This window comes from Lygodium microphyllum, chromosome 16, assembly GCF_053477565.2.
Source record: "Lygodium microphyllum isolate KBCC chromosome 16, Lygodium_microphyllum_v1.1.10, whole genome shotgun sequence".
Classification (NCBI taxonomy): Eukaryota; Viridiplantae; Streptophyta; class Polypodiopsida; order Schizaeales; family Lygodiaceae; genus Lygodium; species Lygodium microphyllum.
The window spans coordinates 63,976,240-63,997,585 of NC_141150.1; the positions used below are offsets into that span (position 1 = coordinate 63,976,240).

The window sequence follows — 21,346 nt, forward strand, 5'->3', positions numbered from 1 at the left end:
GTGAAAATTCTATGGCTATTCAGTTTCACTGCATCAAAGCAGCTGAAGATCTTCCCTTGCAAACAGAAGTCACCCAAGGGTATAACACGCACCAGTGGAAAGATTACAAGATTCCACAATCAAGCAGAGAAGCCCCTAGGAAGTGTGTACTGGGACTTGAATTGCAGCATGCAGTGATGGTAAAGATGGCTTTTTACCTGATGCAAAAGCACAAATTCTCTCAAGATGGCAAGATCAAAGTTGCACCTTGTAGCGGCCGTAATCAAGTAAAGTGGAGTCATCAGCATCTCCACTGAGCAGGCCTATGCTTCAAATATGGATTATCATAGTCTTGCTGCAACAAAAGCCATATGGATGGTCATGAACTTTGATCTCTGCAGGTTCATGCTGCACAGCTGGGCAACACCATACTAACTCCTTGTTTTATTCATGCATTGTTGGAAGTGTTGCAACCTTAAGTAATATTGGCAATCAAATCATTGATGTTGCAGTCTCTATATGTAAACCCTAACTCTAATGTATCAAAGTATAGCCCTAATGTGTATCAATGGTGGGGTAAAGAGAAAAGTAAATGTCATGAGGACACAAATACATAACTTAGAACGCTTTGGACTCTTTTAAGTTGGAATATGTAAGGTTGTGCACATGTGACTTGCACATTTAAGATTAAGTCGAATGTTTGTCCCAATACAAGGCAATGTGAGACATTGGTAGAAATAGTGGCAAGTTATGATGAACAGATGCCAATCAATGCCTAGTGTCAATCATGGCTCCAAGCATTAAACGTGTCCTTGGAAAATGACTTTTCGTGTCATTGGAGCTAGAGAAATTAAACATTTAATGCTTAGAACTAACGTCACGAGGACATGAAATTTTGATGCTTTGCTTAGCATTTGATTAAAAGTTAATCAAATGCAAAGGTGACTTGTGCATGCAAGGTGCGACTTGATTATTTCACTATGTGGAACCCAAGAACCTCAAAATTTAATTGGTATCAAAGGAAAAAGTTGTAATAAGTTACATCTGACAAGTACTAGGTGGTACGCAATGTCAAATTTTGGCCCAGACCATTTTATTGGCCATTACTGTCAGTGGCAACATTAAGGACTAAGCATTAATTTATTAATTAATGCTAATCTAAGAGCTAATAACTGCTCATGGATACTTGGAAGACAAATTGGCCTAGCCAATTTAATCATTAGCTGGTGGAATATTTTTTTAGGCATTAGAATATTCATTAAATTAATATTCAAACTTAATATTTTAAAAATTAATTTAATGAGGTGGATAATGCTAAAAAATGGAAATAGGAGACTGCCATTTATCAAAGCTTGCCCATGCAAGTGGAAAAAACGTTTTTGTTCCAACCATTGTGAGAAAGAATGAGACTGTTAGAGAACAAGGAGATGCTACTCATATGATTTGCAGCCAAAGGAACCAATCCTACAACAAGCGACAGTAGTTTAGAGCCCTCCACGTACAGGTGACAATAGCCCAAGGTCTTTCAAGTGTAGATGAAAGCATACAGGAGGGAGCTGTCAGATGGGAGAGGATCGAGGTGCAGCTGAAGTGCAGTAGACAGTGTGAGAGTGAGAGACAGAGTTGAGCACGACACCCAATGCAATAGTACTGAATAGAGTGTAAGCTGAAAGTACAAATGATAACCCTTATACCTTAGAGTTATAAGGGGCTGTTCACACCCGAACACAGTAAGTGCCCGTAAGTGTGCACCACAAGCACATACAAAATAGTACACATAATCTGGGGGAAAAAACCTCTTCTACCGAGAGTAAAAAGTGCCCCAGTGTCCTAGTGATCACCCGCACACTCCCATATGAGCGTAGGCGTAAGTAAGGCGTGTGAGATACCCAACAAACCCCCCTGGAGTGAAGAGTGATCAAGTGTACAAGGATCATCCGCCACCAAAGGGCATCAAATTCAAAGCATCGCGAAATGCTTCAAATTTGTCTCGTGGAAGAGCTTTGGTGAAGATGTCTGCCACATTGCTGGTGGTAGGACAGTAGACAAGGCTGATATCACCTGCATGTAGCCTCTCTCTGACAAAGTGGTAGTGAATCTCTATGTGTTTCGTGCGAGCATGAAACACAGGGTTCCGTGCCACTGCAATGGCACTCTGACTGTCAGTATATAAAGGAGTAGGCTCCGTAACAGATACATCCAAATCAGCAAGTAAACGTCTAAGCCATACGCACTCAACTGCAGTAGTGAAGGCTGCCTTGTACTCAGCTTCACATGACGACGTGGCAACAGTGGATTGTTTCTTGCTAAGCCAAGAAATGCATGACGAGCCAAGAAAGAAACAATTGCCACTAGTGGAGTGACGAGTATCAAAATCACCAGCCCAATCAGAGTCACTGTAAGCATGTAACTGCAGTGGTCCCCCCTTGGCATAAAGCAATCCAAGAGCTCTAGTACCCTGCAAGTAACGAAACACACGCTTCACAGCTTGCCAATGCGACATACGAGGCTGATGCATGTACCTGCTCAAAACTGAAACGGCAAACTGTATGTCTGGCCGAGTGTGGCATAGATAGATGAGACATCCCACTGCTGGAGCATAAGTATGGATATCAAACAAATCACTGTCATCATGTAATGACAGTTTGAGCCCAGGTTCCATGGGTGTACAAACTGGCTTGCAATCCTGTAAGCCAAACTTCTCAAGAAGTTGCCCAATGTACCTTGACTGACATAATCCAATGCCTCTAGCATCATGTACAAACTGGATGCCCAAGTAATAGTGCAAAATACCCAAGTCAGACATGTCAAAAGTTTGCTGTAAATTATTTTTGAATGCTGAAATCTGATCAGCATGTGTTCCAGTGAGCAAAAGGTCATCTACATATAGACACAAAATCAGCATGGATCCCCCCTCTTTATGTACATAAAGGGTAGACTCAGATGGGCTGTTTACAAAGCCCTGACTAAGCAAGAAAGCATCTATCTTTGCGTACCAAGCTCGTGGAGCTTGTTTCAAACCATATAGAGCTTTTTTCAGCTTGCATACTAAATTTTCTGAGCCTTCAACTGCAAAACCAATGGGCTGCTGTACATACACTTCTTCCTGAAGTTCCCCATGTAAGAATGCAGTCTTTATATCCAGCTGATGCACTTTCCAACCAAAGTGTGCAGCCAAGGCAATCATAGACCGAATGGTCGTCATACGGGAGGTAGGAGCAAAGGTCTCCTCATAGTCAATGCCCTTTTTCTGTGCGTAGCCTTTAGCTACCAGCCGTGCCTTGTACTTATCTATGGATCCATCTGCATTCCTTTTCAATTTGTAGACCCATTTCGTACCAATGGCACGCTTGCCAACTGGCAAAGACACCAAATCCCAAGTATGATTCTTATGAATAGAATCCAATTCAGCTTGCATGGCTGCCATCCAATGCACACTATGTCGTGCATCCTCAAAACATTCAGGCTCCTCATTATCATGAGTACATGCTGCCATAACAAACTCCATGGAATGTGCTGAATCATGCAGTCGAGTTTGCCTTCGAGTACGACCAGCCAAGGGTGTTTCCAAATGACTATCTCTCATAGTCTGCGTGTACCATCTAGGCACCTGTCTTGCTTCCTGACTGTGTACAAGTTCCTGCTGAATTTCAGTTTCAGCAATGTGCTGATTTACTGCATGTTCCATAGGAGCAGCTGGCTGAACATTAGGTTCATTTGCTGAAGTACCAGCTGAATCACCAAATGTGATGGGCAGCAGCCCTTCAAAGACATCACGGGCAGCCTGATATGTATCAAAACCAGCCAAGGATAATTCTGATTTTTCATCAAATACAACATCCCTGCTGACAAAAACCTTCTTGGTCACGGGATCATAGAGTCTGTAGCCTTTGCTTTCGCTGCTATATCCCATAAAGATGCATTTTACAGCCTTGTTGTCCAACTTCTTTCGAAGTACCTGTGGAATATGGGCATATGCAAGACACCCAAAAGTACGGAAGTGGCCAACAGAAGGTTTGCGGCTGTGCCAAGCCTCAAAAGGTGTGACGGTTTTCAAGGCCTTGGTAGGGCATCTGTTCAAAATGTGGCAAGCGCACATGACGGCTTCCATCCAAAAACTATGAGGCAAACTCTTTGCCTTCAGCATACATCTGGCCATCTCCATGAGTGACCGATTTTTCCTCTCTGCTACCCCATTCTGCTGTGGAGTATATGCAGTAGTGTACTGATGGATAATGCCCTTCTGCTGCAAATAAGAATTCAGCATAGAGGACATGTATTCCCCCCCTCGGTCCGAACGGAGAGTCTTAATCTTGCAACCAGACTGAGTTTCCACAAGTGCACTGAAAGCCAAAAATGCATCATACACTTCTGACTTCTTTTTCAAGCAGTAGACCCAGCACAAACGTGTAAAGTCATCAATAAATGTTACAAAATAGTAACAACCACCCAATGACTGTGTCTGCATGGGCCCACAAACATCCGAATGCACAAGCTGTAATCTGGCTATTGCTCTAAAAGCAACATCACGGGGAAAAGAGAAACGATGCATTTTCCCCAAAATGCAACCCTCGCATAAATGCTCAGGAGGTCTCTCCAAGAGAGGTAATCCATCCAACATCTGAGTACGCTGTAATAGCATCAAGCTGCCATAGTTTACATGCCCCAAACGAGCATGCCATAACTCTGCCTCTAACATAGCAGGAGTAAGAGTGGATGTCAAATATGCAGACTGATCTACCGAAAGAGCATCCAACTCATATAACCCATGACACAGAGAACCTGTCAAGACCAATGTCATGTGTTCCTTGTCACGGACCATGCAACGGTCATCATCAAAGGTGACCTGCAAACCACAACGTGCCATAGAAGAAATGGAAAGCAGATTCTTCTTAATGCCAGGCACATACAAAGCATCCTGTAGGCGGAGAATAGAGCCATCAATGGCTGTAAGCTGAATCTCCCCAATACCACGAACAGGGTATGATGCATTATTAGCACACTGAACAGACTTCCCAACGGGAGGTGCACCAAGAGAAGCAAACAAATCTCTACGAGATGTGATATGCCGTGAGGCACCACTGTCAAAGAACCAAGTGTCAGCATCCTCTGTAGAGCTAAATGCTCTATCAGCCCAAGAGACATCATAACTGCAAGTGTAAAAACAATAGTCCCTGTCTGCAACAAAGGACGCGGACTCACTAGCAGTGGAAGGAGCTGCAGAAACAGACATCCCTGACTCCTTCTTCTTCTCTTTGGCGATGCGCTTCCTGCACTCAGTGATGTAGTGGCCAGGCTTCTTGCAGTAATGGCATTTTCCTTTCTTGGCTTGCATGCCCCCCTGTTTCTGACTTGTCTGTGAAGTGTTACTACTACCAGAACTCTGCGAAGCATTTTTCCCTTGGCTGTTTTTACCCTTCTGCCTTGACATAAAAGCCTGCTCAGAGGCTATACCATCCACACCACTGTTCCGTCTAGTTTGTTCCTCCTCTAGAAGCAAACTGACAAGCTGAATGAAAGTGATGGGCTCTTTCGAAATCCTCATAGTGAGGTTCAAGGCAGTATGAAAAGCCAAGTAAGAGGGAGGCAGTGAATTCAATGTTGTAGAAATCAGCTGCGCATCTGAGTAGTACTCATCCACATTCATGAGTTGCTCCCGCAAGTCCTGAATTTTGTTGAGATGATCCTGCATAGAATCACCCTCATTCATCTTTAGAGTCTCTAGCTCTTTCTTCAAGAAAGAGATGCGAGTCTCATTCTTTCCTGCAAACATCTGCTCCAATATCAACCAAGCTTCTTGTGAAGAAGCTGCTGAACGAATATGAGGAATGATAGAACGCTGAACTGCCAATGCAATCAGCGACATAGCCTGTGCATCCCTTGTATCCCAAGTTTTCTGAGCTGCAGTTCTTGGGGGAAGTGGCTGAGCGGGCTGAGGTGGAGGGGGCTGAGGTTGCCCTCTTGCACGTCCTCCTGGAGGAGGAGTAGCGGGAGCCACAACTCCCGGTCGTGCTTCCTCTCCACTGACATAATCCCACAAATTTTTTGCCACTAATACATTCTTCATCATAAAAGACCAAAGGGAATAATTGTTCCCATCCAATCGGTCTTCCTTGGACACATAGGTGAATACATCTCCTCCCTGATTTGCCATTATTTCCCAAAAGGCAATAGAGCAATGTCAATGCAGTACGGGCTGGAAATCTGCAAATTTCCAGAAATTGCAGCAAACACAAGTCTGCAATTAATGTGCAAAGGGTACTCTGTCACAAAAAACTGTCACTGATGCACGCTTCCCAAGGTGCAATTAGTGCTCAGCAGCACTAAAACATCAAAAGCCCCAAAATTTTCTGCCCAAAATTTCTATCACAAATGTCTGTTACAAAAGCCCCAAAATGTGCATTCAATGTGTCACAGACAGACACAGCACGTTTCCCAATGCTGAAAACTGAACCTGCTGTTCAGCACGTTTCCCAATGCTGAACCTGAACCTGTTGCACGAACTCCTGTGTAAAAGAAAAGTGCAGAATGTTACCTCTGCGTGTTGACGACGGGCACGATTCCCGAGGTAATGACTGCTGGGTACAGTCGGACTGACGCACAGGTACAGGCGTGCAGGTCCAGTGACACGCGCAGGCAGGACTGGGCGCGCGCTGGGCTGAGGAGGCGGCACCCAGGACTGGGTGGTGGAGACAGGTGGCGCGCTGGCAGCTGGAGCTGACGGCACAGGCTAGCTCAGCGCAGGGAGGCTGCGCAGGCAGACTGACAGGCGAAGGGGCACTCTGGGCAGACACAGGGCAGAGGACTCGCTGGGCAGGGGTGGCAGCACGCAGGTACAGGAGGCGCGCTGGGCAGAGGTGGCAGCACGCAGGTACAGGTGGCGCTCTGATTGTTGGAGCTGCACGCTGGGCAGAGGAGTCGTCTGGTGCTGCGCGCTGACGGACTGACAGGCGCAGGCAGGACTGGGCAGGAACAGGCGGCTGGGGCAGAATTGGCGGTGGCTGCAGACTGCAGACTGAAGACTGCTCTGAGCTGAGCTCTGATACCAAATGTCAGATGGGAGAGGATCGAGGTGCAGCTGAAGTGCAGTAGACAGTGTGAGAGTGAGAGACAGAGTTGAGCACGACACCCAATGCAATAGTACTGAATAGAGTGTAAGCTGAAAGTACAAATGATAACCCTTATACCTTAGAGTTATAAGGGGCTGTTCACACCCGAACACAGTAAGTGCCCGTAAGTGTGCACCACAAGCACATACAAAATAGTACACATAATCTGGGGGAAAAAACCTCTTCTACCGAGAGTAAAAAGTGCCCCAGTGTCCTAGTGATCACCCGCACACTCCCATATGAGCGTAGGCGTAAGTAAGGCGTGTGAGATACCCAACAGGAGCAATAGCCTTTCTAGTGATCCTAAGCTGTAGATGACAGCTCCCATGGCTATTTGAACTTTGAGCAAGGTAGCAACAATTTATCAGCCTTTCTCACAATGAAACTTTGAAAGTTCTCCATTATGTGATTCTCCTACATCTCTCAAGTTATCTAAGAAAATCCCAACAATTTGAGTCATCAGAGGTCGAGATATTGGACAATCTATATTGTAAACCCTAATTTACAGCAAAATTTAGGGTTTGACAACCACCTTGGAATGCATGCTCAGAATTGAAGGCCTAACACTTGAATTCCAGCAATTGAAATTAAAGGATTTCAAGAAGATCAAGAGGCCAACAAACCCATATCAGATTTAGGGCTTTTTCAAGAAGCAGGGTGAAGACCATTCCCAAGCAAGCCAAGGGGCAAATTGGTTTGAAGGCTTGTGAATCAATTTTGATAGCAATATGCACTTAGATTAATGGAGGAGATCAGAGAATCTTAGTCATACGCTATCAATTTGCAAATAAAAACTAAAGAAATACCGTAAGGGGCGCTATTTCTAGGGTCAAAAGGCTATCCATTGTCCAACATTAAATTGGTAAAGTGTACAATTCCAATTTATGTGAATTTTATGGTTGACGTAATTGTTGATTAATTAGGTTATTTACCACCCTATATGAGAAGAACGGCTAGTTTCATGATTCCATTGCCAGAATACAATCAAATCCCTTGAGTTGGTGGGCTTGAGGCACGTGATTGAAGATCAAAAGCTTGCTCTAATGCTCACACTATATTTAGTTGAGCATCACAACAAGAATGTCTTCAAATAATGAGATGGGATCAAGCATGGATGACGCCTCTTAGTCTGAAAAAGCACATAGTGAAGAGACAAAAGCAATATCTGATCTTGGACAAGGCACACAACAAGGACAACAAGCTAATAATGTTGCCTTAAATCAAAATGTGAGTCCTTGTAGGCCTTAGAAGTTGATAGCATGCAAGAGGGAGAGGAATTTGATGACTAGTTTAAAGTATAGCTGAGGACAACAACTGAAATGCTTGTGCAATTGGCAAAGGATCCTTGGCTTATACACTTTTTGAACCCCCTAAGGGAGGGCAGCAAAGAAAGAAGAGGAAATCATCTTCAAGAACTTCAAGACAGCAAGATGCACCAAAGAAATAACCAATACAATAGCATGATGTTCTAAATGTGAGAAGTGCACATAAGCAAATGATCCCAATGTGGCAATTGATGCATATGCAACGTCTACTTGGAAGTGCTAATTCAATGCTTTTTGGACAATAGGGCATGCATGCAATGACGGGGCCAAGGTACTTGGGTGGTGGCACCAGTTTCCATGCTATGTTGGATCAGGGATTACATACAGGGATGTCTAGCACAACTTCTCATGGTATGCAACAATCAATGTGTGGTGTGCAAGGCCCAATGTATATGGGTATAGCTGGTAAATGCATAACCCCATGTATGGAAATATTGGCATGATGTTACAGCACAAATATATGCAACCCACTATATTTGGGACTCATCGTATTAAAGTTGGTCATACAAATGCTCCATAAAGTACTAGTCATGAGAAAAAATGCACCTACTAATGCTTGCATGAGGACAACTGTAGCTAGTAATGCATGCAATTGTTTGGGAAAATCTATCTTGGTATGACTTGTAGTATGCAAATTCCCATGCACAATCACATTGCAATAGTCCAAAGTATGAAACAAAAATGTTTCTTAATGCATCTAGAGCTCCTAACATGTTACGTACACATGAGGGGCTAGTCAACTGAATGCAATGTTGCATATGAGTTAAGTTGGAATCGCGACAATGTGAAGTACAAAGGATCTCCATGTTCCAGAAAGACAAAACCCTACAACCTAGTGTAAGTTTTGAGGCAAGTTAAGTTAGAGATAAAGTCTCCATGTGCTTCTAGGTGAAGTTTTAGTTTTGTTTCACCTATGATGGATGCAACGGATGGAGGAGGGTGACCTGGCAAATCATCCTCAATGTTGCACTTTACCTTGATGTGTTTTAGTTAGAGCCGACTTTGAATTGGGCTCATTCATATTCAGGACAGCATAGAAGGTTCAAAGTATTACCTAATTGACAGATGACTCAGAAGAAGACTATGAAGCCAGAAGAAAAACAGTCGGGATGGGTGAGCACAAGTGATTTCTTTCACCTCCCAGCCTTGCCTAGTATATTGCTGGCCAGACCATCGTGATCCGATTGCCAGCCGTCAAACCTTGGTGAGTCCTACTATTCTTGGACTCTCTTTAGTTCTAGACTCCCCTTAACCCCGTTCGGGCGCCCAAGAGCCCGGACGGTCATCCTCGTGTGTGTTCCCATTGATTTACCTTAATGTCACTTTAATGTCACATTCAATGTTTGTGACCTTAATGTCACATTAAATATCACTTTAATGTCACATTAATGTCACATTTACTTCCCCTTAAGAATTGGTTTCGTTCTCGAATACGATACTTGGAAGGTCTAACTGTAAATTGGGAAACCTTTTCTTTAAAGTACTTACTCGCTCCCATGTTGAGCTTTCTTCTGAACAATCTTTCCACTTAACCAAACATTCTTGATAAATAGTATTCCTTGTTCGTCTATTACGAACATTTAATATTCTTTCTGGTTCATGTGGATTAGATTGGTCATTTAATAGCTCCTCAATATCATCATTTAAGATTAGATTATCCAAATCACCCAGCTTCTTCCTTAATTTACTTACATGAAAAACTGGATGTATTTTACTACCAGCAGGTAGTTGGAGCTTGTAAGCCAATTCTCCCACCTTTTTAAGTATTATGAAAGGACCACAATACCTTGGTAAAAGCTTTGGACATTGTCCCTTTTTCATAGTTATAGTTTGTTCAGGCACCCTAAGATAGACCAATTCTCCTTCTTCAAAGGAGATGTCTCTTCAGTGAGGATCTGCATATGCTCTAGCTCGATTTTGAGCTTTTTTAATATTTTCTTGAGCAAATTTTAACATACTATTCATATCCTCCAAAAAGTCTTTAGCTGCCTGAACCTTTTCCTTATGCAGTCCTACTGCAAAAGGAGCTCTGGGCTGAAACCCATACATTAACATAAATGGACTATATCCAGTGGAAGAGTGCTTGGCACTGTTATATGCAAACTCTGCTATCGGTAAATACTCTTCCCAATTAGTTTGCCTTTTACTTACATATGCCCTAAGCATATCTTCAAGGATTTGGTTAACCCTTTCGGTTTGCCCATCTGTTTGCGGATGATCCGCCGTACTCATGCTAAGTTTAGTATCCAATTTCCTAAATACCGCACGCCAAAATTGGCTATCAAATTTTTTGTCCCGATCAGAAACTATATTTGCCGGAAGGCCATACAATCGGTATATGTTCTCTACGAACAATCTAGCCAATTCTGGTGTTTTAACATCAGTTGAAGTTGAAATGAACCTAGCCATTTTGGTTAACCTATCCACAATCACCCACACAGAGTCGTGCCCCCTCTGTGTTCTGGGTAAAGCAACAATAAAGTCCATGGAGATACTCTCCCATTTTCCCGAAGGAATCTCTAGTGGATGGAGAAGTCCTCCCATTTTTAATCTTTCAGCTTTATTAACCTGGCATTTATTACATTTGACCACATAGTCAAGGACGTCCTTATTCATTCCAGGCCAATAGAACTGCCTTTTAATAAGACTATAAGTCTTATTAACTCCTGGATGTCCCGCGCTAGGGATATCATGACACTCAAAGAGTATCTGGCGCCTTATTTCTATATCTTTCGGGACACATACCCTACCCTTGTAGAGTAAATAACCATTATCAATGGTAAAATTCTTCCACTTGAATCCAGTTTGAGCAACCCCTGATGCTCCATTTCCTTGTTGAACATCGTCAGATATTCCTTCCTCAGTAGAAGCACTTTCATTTGGATCCCCATTTTTTATTGCTTCCCATATGTTGGAATATGCCGGATCAACCTGGCATTTCCCTTTTAAAGATTCAAGCAAGTTGGAAGTGAACTGAGTAAAACTCAATTCATTAATGATGGGCATTCTGCTGAGTGCATCAGCTACTATATTATACTTTCCTTTTCTATATCTTATCTCATAGTCGAACTCTTGGAGGAGTTCGGCCCATCTGGCTTTACGCCCATGTAAATCCGGTTGATCATTAAGCCACTTAATGCTTTCATGATCCGATAAAAATCAAAAGTTTGGCACCGTACAGATAGTGCCTCCATTTCTTCATTGCATGTACTATTGCATACAGCTCCCTCTTATAAACAGAATAATTCTGTTTTGCACGGTCTAATTTCTTGCTTTCAAAAGCAACTGGTCGACCTCCTTGTAATAAGACCGTGTCTATCGCCTTATCACTGGCATCAGCTTCAACCACAAACGGTTTATTGGGATCCACAATTAATAATACTGGAGCTGTAGCAATAGCTACCTTAAGTTTTTGAAAACTTTCATTTTGATCTGTTCCCCAATTAAAACTTTTTCCTGATACCAATGACTGATGACTCAGAAGAAGACTATGAAGCCAGAAGAAAAACAGTCGGGATGGGTGAGCACGAGTGATTTATTTCACCTCCCAGCCTTGCCTAGTATATTGCTGGCCAGACCATCGTGATCCAATTGCCAGCCGTCAAACCTTGGTGAGTCCTACTATTCTTGGACTCTCTTTAGTTCTAGGCTCCCCTTAACCCCGTTCGGGCGCCCAAGAGCCCGGACGGTCATCCTCGTGCGTGTTCCCCTTGATTTACCTTAATGTCACATTAAATGTCAATTTAATGTCACATTCAATGTTTGTGACCTTAATGTCACATTAAATATCACTTTAATGTCACATTAATGTCACACTAATGTTCAAGGGGAAGGTTGCACCTTTACTTCGCTTGTCACAAATAACTCAATTATGAAGTGGATCTCGAATGCACTTGATTTGCAGAGCCGACTTTGAATTGGGTTCATTCATGTTCAAGACAGCATAGAAGGTTCAAAGTATTACCTAATGCTCAAAGGGAAGGTTGCACCTTTACTTTGCTTGTAACAAACAACTCAATTATGTGTAGTGGATCTCGGATGCACTTGGTTTGCATCCAATGTACTATATGTTGACAGTATTTATGCCATTGGGATCACTATTCGGTGTACTAGTCACTATGAGTTAGTATGCTGATGTGTATGGTTTGCACCTAGAATATGAAACATATATACATTTGCAAGGTTACTAGCATGTATTGAATACATGGAACATATATTTAGATGTGTACATTTATAAGGCCAGTATAAGATACATGGATGGTATGCAATGTACATTTGCAAGCAATACAAAACAAGTATAACTCTATAAGTCACATGTGGTTTGGAGTTGATGTGTCCGATAATGTGCTACATCATTGCTATAAGGTGTTTTTTATGCTCAATCCATGCATTACTTTGCCTTTGTGGTAAGAACAGTGTTGAGATTTGGCATGTCATCACATACCTTATGGTTCTGACACTGGTTATGATTCATGTATGTGGATGGCAACTAGTTCAAGTGGCTGAAATTTCAAACATACAAAACGCTTGAGCATGGTTAAGCAATAAGTGCACATGTTGTTTGATTATAATGCCACCATGTATTTCCAGTACTGGCAATGGATGCTTTTGACAAATCGTTGAGCAATCGAGACCAGTTGCAAAGATCTCAAAGGGGAGGTCTATCATAAGAACATGAAATTTTAATGCTTTGCTGAGCATTTCACTAAAAGTTAATCAAATGTGCTAATGTGACTTGCACATGAGAAGTGCAAGTAAATTATTTCATACTGTGGGACCGAAGACCCCGAAATATTAATTGATGCAAAAGGCAAAAGCTATGATAAGTTATGTATGATAGATACTAGGTGGTATCAAGTGTCCGATTTTGCCCTCTACCATTTTATTGGCCACTAATGTTAGTGGTGGTGACATTAGAGACTAGACATTAATTAATGCCAATCTAAGGGCCAATAACTTAATGGCTAGTGGAATTATTTATTTGGACACTAGAATAATTGTTACATTCATTTTTAAAATTAATATTCTAAAAATTAATTTAATAAGATGGATAATGCTGAAAATTTGTATTCGAAGGCTAGCACTTGGCAAAACTTGCCTATACAAGTGGGAAAAACGTTTTTGGGGGTTGGTAAAAGTCTCTTCTAGCCATTGTGAGAGAGAATATCGCACTAAAGAAACGTGTTTCTCGGAGTTTGAAACTTACAAAACATTTCTTAAAGTAAGAAACATTTCTGACAGTAAGAAACGTGAAAAGGGTTTTTCTTTTGTGGGGGTGGTGGTGGGAACCCAAAAACATGGTTTTTTTACAAAAACCATTGGGCAAGAAACGTGAAAAGGGTTTTTCTTTTGTGGGGGTGGTGGTGGGTACAAAAACCATTGGGCAATGTTAAACATGATGAGGAAGATGAATAATGACTCGTGAGGGCTCAAGATTTTGGATGAGAGACTCTCTTTTTTAGAATTTTGTTTAGTTAGTGGACTATCTATGTAATATTGAGAGTTTATTATTGCATGACTTAAGTCTCATTTATAAGTTATTTATGATATATTATGATTCATTTTGGATTTTAACATCTTATCAATCTATTTTGAAATCAGAATCATGATGTTGCAACTTGACTCTGTCCAAAATGAACATGGCTATTTATATAAGTTAATAATGGATCATGAATGTATAACATAGTATTCTCAAGTAAATCTCATGAACTATTACTCGAGCTTGATTGGCCTTTCTTTATTTAAGAGAGAATTCCATAGAGGTTTACAACCCTTTCCCTAGTTAAAACTACAAAAAACCCCTATACAAAAAAACTTGTGTTTCCCCTCTTGGAAAAAACTTATGAAACACATTTTTGACATTTCGTTTCTAAATGTTTCTGACCTTTCTGGCTACTATGAGAAACGAGTCAGCTATTAGAGAGTAAAGAGATGCTATTGATGTGATTTGCAAACACCAAGGGCCAATGCTACAGCAGGCAACATGGAATCCTCTAGGTGCAGATGACAACAACCCAGGTCCTTCTAATGCAAGTGATAGCATATACAAGATGCCAGCAGCCTTTCTAATGACCTAAGCTATAAATGACAACTCACATGGTTGTTTCAACAGACCAACAAAAGTTTTTAAGCCTTTCTCGTGATGAAGCTCTAAAATTTCTCTCTATAGCATTTTTTCTTATCCTACAACCATCTCTCAAGTCATCTCATCAAAATCCAACCATTTGAGTCATCAGAGGTGGAGAAATTGAAAAATCTCTACTGTAAACCCCAATTCACAACAGAATTTAGGATTTAATGGCCACCTTGAGATATGTGCTCAAAACTGAAGGCCTAAGACTTGAATTCTAGTGGCCAAAATTAAAGAATTTCAAGGAGATTTAAGAGGCCAACCAGCCCCATATCAAATTTGCACCAATGCCTTTCTAGGAGCAATGTTAAGGCCAATCTCCAAGCAAGCCAAGGGGCAAATGGGTGGCCAAATTGCTTCAAATACTTGCTAGTCAATTTGATAGCAAGAGGCACTTGGATTAGCAGAGGACATCAAAAATCACAATTATACTCCATCCATTTGCAATAATAGCTAAAGATATACTACACGGAGCACGAGATTTGGAGCCAACGTGGTCTCCATTGTCCAAAATTACAGTGGTAAAGTGTGTATTTTCAATTTATGTGAATTTTATCCTTGATATAATTGTTAATTAATCAAGTCATTACCACGCTCTCCAAGGAGAACAGCAGATTTTAAGTAAGGCTAGTGAAAGTTTAAAGATTTCCAAGTTCATAGGGCTTAGCATTTTGAATTGTGGATAAGCAATGGCCAAGATGTGGACAATGCCAACCAATTCTTGAATTCCACAGTTAACTATTTCTGAAATTCATGAAAGAAGCCGGATTATGCAGTAGTTGTGTGCACTTGTCAAAAGGAGAGGGAACATGCATGCAAGGTTGGGACAACCTATGAAAGCCATTCTAGGTTAAGACAAACTGTGTAGAGAGAGTATGAATGCTGGCGATTGCTAATCTAGGACTTGCAGTAGTAGTAGAGGGTCAATCTAAAGCAACTGATAGCAAATCGCACACAAGACAGGACAAGGGCAGTACTGAGCAGTTTTCTTCTCTGCTTCAGTGAGAGGTGGCAACAGAAGAGGAGAGCTCAAGAGCAACATTGGTGTTTTACCCCCCTTCGAAGTTGTTGGCACCATTAGAGTTACCCTTTGAAAGTTTTGTTGTCGTACACATTTCTCTCCTCTCAACAAATTTGAAGATATAATTACAATTTTCCAGCCATCTTGGAAAGTGTGCCCACAAATTCGAACCTTGTGATCAGAGAGATTGCTCTAAATCTGACTATCTACAGAAGATCAAAAGAAGCTTTTCTGAAGATATGCTAGCATTTGCACTGAGGAAACACAATATATACGACCAAGACTGAAACACAAAGACTCGACCAGTGACAAGCAAAACGCAAATCCTAAGCACAAAACTCAAAGCTCAAACACAAAGACAAAAACAAAGAGAAGAAACTCTAATGTGAATGAATTTTGTAAATGAATGTAAGAGTGTGCAGAATGCCCAAGAGCAGAGCTAGATCCCAAGTGCTATGACCACCAATTGGAGTGTCAAAGATGAGGAAAACACCAAACGTTGATCACCAAGCAGTCAGAAGGCAAAGGTGACAGCAAGGATGATGCCTGGAGCACAGGGCGACGAGACAAAGTTGTAAATGCTAGAGCTTCCACCTCGAGGAGAAAGACCACAATCAATTGTTGCTTGCAAAGGGAAGGGCTAAACACAAGCTCCAAAAGGTCACTTGGAGAAGTGGATGGCTCCAACTTGACGCCTAGGATTGTAGAGTGGTAACAATAGTTGTCAAAAAGAAAGGGCTAGCAATGACGAGGATGCCGAACACAGCCACATATAGGGCACTAGATAGTGGGCGACAACAATGGATGAAGACGCCACGCACTAGAGGACCTATGGAAGCAGTGGTAGCAGTCGTGAAGGGTAGACCGCCACGTGAATGAAGGCTGATGGCTGAAATCTATGCAAAAAGAATGATGTTGAATGGTGGGAAACCTATCTATTTATAGATGATGAAGGGTGTCCCAAAAAATTAAGGTTTTGGGGAAGCAATAAAACTCTCTCAAAACATGCACCCATTTTGCATTTTTCATTAATTAAGTGTCTTTTGGGGCTGTTTAAGAATGCTAATCAAGTGTAAATCATGTTTTAGGGTACGGTATGATCCGTATAGTACGTATTCGTACGAATTCGTACATTTTTCTGGGCCTATTTGGGCCACATGGTCTCATGTCCTTGATCCCACTTCCCGCATTTCCTATGCCCCCGCCTTTACTCCTGCCTGTTTTGCTTGCCTCCATGGCACTTTTTGGTGGGCTGGGAAGCCTTGGATAGCTCATCCCACCCCCTTTTCTAGCCATGCACTCCCCCCCCCCCCCCCCCGCCCTCTTTGGATTCCTTCCAACTAGCAGCCCTCTCTTTGACCGTTGATCCCTCTTTGACTGTTTGAACTTTGACCCTTCTCTCATCTACAAAAGGTGCTCCTCTCCTCCATGCTTCCACACCAATTCAGCAAGCACTTACCATTCTCATCTTCCTCTCTTGGATCTTGATTCTTGAATAGACTTGTGATTTGTCATTCTCGAATCTCACCTCCCATCCCCTCTTTCCCGCACCCTATCGAAGCATTTGCCATTCTCAAGAGTCAAATCTCATCTCCCATCCCCTCTATCCCGCACTCTTTCAAAAGCATTTGCAATTCTCGTCTCCCATCCCCTCTCTCTCACTCTTGCTCTTTTAACTTTACACCAACCCTCGGGCCTCTCAAGTCTCCCTCCCTTTCAACTTTCAAGACTCAAGTTTCAAGAGTCGAGACTTAATCTCTCTCTCTCTCTCTCTCTCTCTCTCTCTCTCTGTGTGTGTGTGTGTGTGTGTGTGTGTGTGTGTGTGTGTGTGGGGCCTCTTTATCCATCGACACCATGACTCGTGAGAAGCACCAGGCCTTCAATGTGCATGTGATCCATGTGAAGAGGGACACAAAGAAGTCCAACTCCAACCATTGGACATGCAAGTATTGTGGGAAGTGCTATACAAGTGGTGCAACTCGGCTTCTCCAACATCTTTCCAAGACCGGGGGGCAAGTTGCTCCATACAAGGAGATCCCTCAAAACATCACGGAGGAGATTCTCGCCAAGTTGAGACGGGATCCACAAGAGGAGGAGGAAGTGGCTTATCGGCACCAACTCCTATGCCTACTAACGAGGAAGCATCAAATGTGGGCGTATCTTCAACCAATGTGGGAGAGGCCTCTACCATTGGTGGTAGGGGCTCCGCATCCACATCCGGCTCCAGTAAAAGACAAAGAATGAAGGCTCATGCAGTGCCGAAGAGACAATCCTCTCTCTCTCAAGCTCCCAACCATGTGCGTGGATCGGTTGCCTTAGAGAAAGGCAACGACTTGCAGACATTGAAATTGCACGCACAGTGATTGAGTGCAATCTTGCATTCAATGTCCTAAAACATCACGGAGGAGATTCTCGCAAAGTTGAGACGGGATCCACAAGAGGAGGAGGAAGTGGCTTATCGGCACCAACTCCTATGCCTACTAACGAGGAAGCATCAAATGTGAGCGTATCTTCAACCAATGCGGGAGAGGCCTCTACCATTGGTGGTAGGGGCTCCGCATCCACATCCGGCTCCAATAAAAGACAAAGAATGAAGGCTCATGCAGTGCCGAAGAGACAATCCTCTCTCTCTCAAGCTCCCAACCATGTGCGTGGATCGGTTGCCTTAGAGAAAGGCAACGACTTGCAGACATTGAAATTGCACGCACAGTGATTGAGTGCAATCTTGCATTCAATGTCCTAAAGCAAGAACAATGGAAGAAGATGATAAAAGCCATTGCCAATGTGGGTCCATGTGAAGGATGGACCGGTGTTACATACAATGACATGAGGACAAAAAAGATTGATGAAGAGAAAGAGAGAATTGATACAGCTCTTGATCCTATTCAAGCCGCATGGATAAAATATGGTTGCTCCATTCTCACCGACGAATACAGTGATTGTAAGAAACAGGGCATCATCAACATACTCGTCTCATGTCCACTCATCACTTACTTTTTGCGAGCCGTAGATATTTGCAAGAGGGGGAGGAAAACGACGGGCGCATTCCTTTGTTTTGTGACTTTTCCATACGAACGCATCCTATGTTCACTGAAACTCACATCCAACCTTACATCCCTATTTGTCCCTTTGAACTTCCCAGTTTTCCTTTTTACCAACTCCCGTTCCGATAGACCGTTCTCAAGTTATTAATTTTTAAAGTAATTCCCGTAAATTAAACGATTTTCCATGTGAACGTGTGTTTCTTGCTCCGGAACCCTGATCTAATGTGCCAGCCCTGTTCTATCCATTCCCCCTGATATTTTTCCTTCTTACTCTGTGTCATTCTGATGCACGGTTCATCCGTTATTAATTTTTACGGGTTTTCGGACCCTTTCCGTGCCTATTTTTCACAATTTTCCATGTGAACCTGTGCTATTTTTATTGAAACTCCAGTTTGATTTGACTGCCTTGTCCTGTCAGTCTTTCCTGCATAACCAAGGAACACACTCTTGACAACTTTAGGATCCAATTTATTCCTCTTTTCATCAAGAACATGCACATATGCAATGCTACCAAATACCTTCAAGTGTGAAATGTCAGGTTTATGACCATACAACCTCTCATATGGAGTTACATCATGAATCCCTGCTGTAGGAGTTCTATTGAGCACATAGACAACAGTCACCACTGCTTCAGCTCAATAACCATTTGGCAAACTCTTCTCATTTATCATAGCTCTTGCTGATTCCATAAGTACCCTATTTTTTCTTTCTGCTACACCATTTTGCTGAGGTATATAGCTGCAAGTTAACTGTCTTCTGATCCCATATTTAGCAAGGTACCTATCAAAGTAATTAGAGACACATTATCCACCACCATCTGATCTAAGACATGAAATTTTACATCTCAACTCATTTCAGCATGCTTCTTGAAGTCCTTGAATGCATCAAACACATTATCCTTATGTTTCAGTATGTAAAGCCAAGTATACCTGCTGCTGAAATCATCAATGAAGGATACATAGTAACGAGCACCACCAAATGAAGCATTATGAGATGGACCCCATACATTTGAATGTATCAATTGCAAGGGTTGTGAGCTATTCTGTACATGTCTCATTAATGGAAACCATGCTTGCTTTAGTACCATTATCATGTGCAAACATAGCCACTTTCAATTCTAGAATTGACGCATCAAGAGTAAACATTCGGTCATCTCTTCGGCCTCTAGCAATCAATTTGCAGCCATTACCATATTCTTCAACAAAGCATCCATCTCTATTAAATCTCACCTACAAATTCTGTTCTACTATCTGTCCAACTGACAAAAGATTCTTGGTTATTGTAGGTACATGTAGTACATCATGCATGCTCTTTTTCTTGCCATCAGACATCAACAACGGAACAATTTCTGTGTGCTGAATGTCATGTTGGATGTCATCCCCAGTAACACACATAACCACATTCGACAAACTATCATTGAGGTATAAATTGCAATGTCTTTTAAATTTGTTTCACTTTCTTTCATTATGATAATATCATGATTCATACTTGAAATTTGATTTATGCATAACTATCTATCTTCCTATTCTAATAATTAATTTCTCTCTAGTATCTATGATCTATCTCGATTCTCTCTTTCCCCCCAGGCCGAAAGGCCCCCAACCCCTGGGCCCCATCTCTCTTCATTCTTGAAACTTGAAACTTGAAACTTGAAAGGCTCAAGTTTCAACTCTCTCTAGACTCTTTCTCTCTCTAACCTCCAATTTCTAAGTATTGTTAGTAATAAGTATACTTCCTTGTAATTTGTAAATTGTGGTTGTAGGTGGGCCCCTCAAATGTGGTGCAAGTTGTTACCGACAATGCATCGAATTGTCGGCGCATGGGCCATTTGCTTGAGGCCAAGTTCCCTACGATTGTATGGAGTCCATGTGCAAGTCACTGTTTGGATTTTCATAGTTTGGAAACGCCATATAGGCATCTGCCTAGCCTCCTGATTGTGTACAAGCTCTTGCTCAATTTCAAATTCAGCACCTTACTGAATATTCAGATGGGCTATGGGCTGATTTTCTGCATTACCCAATGGAGCAGCTCGCTGAACATTAAGTTCACTTGGTGAAGATCCAACTGTATCACCGAAAGAAATGGGCAGCAACCCTTCAAATACATCATTGGCAGTCTGATATGTCTTAAAATCAGCAAGGGATAATTCTGATTTTCTTCAAAAACCACATCCCTACTAAGAAATACCTTCTTAGGAACAAGTTCATATAATCTATATCCTTTGCTCTCACTGTTGTATCCCACAAAAATACATTTAAAATCCTTGTTATCCAACTTCTTCCTAAGTACCTTGGGAATGTGTGCATATGCAAGACACCCAAAAGTACGAAAATGTCCAACATAAGGTTTCCGACTGTTCCAAGCCTCAAAAGGCATTGCAGTCTTTAATGCCTTGATGGGACACTTGTTCAAAACATGGCAAGCACACATAACTGCTTCCATCCAAAAATTATGGCAAGCTCTTTACTTTTAGTATATATCTGGCCATCTCCATGAGTGGCCGATTCTTTCTCTCTGCAACCCCATTCTGTTGTGGAGTATAAGCAGTAGTGTACTAATAAACAATGCCTTTCTGCTTTACAAAAGAATTCAGCATAGAGGACATGTATTCCCCCCCTCGGACCAAACGAAGAGTCTTCACCCTGCAACTAAATTGATTTTCAACAAGTGCTACAAAAGCCAAAAATGCATCATACACTTATTGACTTTTTAACCAAAGAGTAGACCCAACAGAAACA

At 42.0% G+C, this 21,346-nt stretch overlaps 1 protein-coding gene across 3 annotated transcripts in view; it reads right to left on the bottom strand.

Annotated features, from left to right (window-relative positions):
• Positions 1–21,346, bottom strand: part of LOC148022917 (Zincin-like metalloproteases family protein) — a 127,509-nt gene that overhangs the window by 14,227 nt on the left and 91,936 nt on the right. The window lies entirely within an intron of this gene.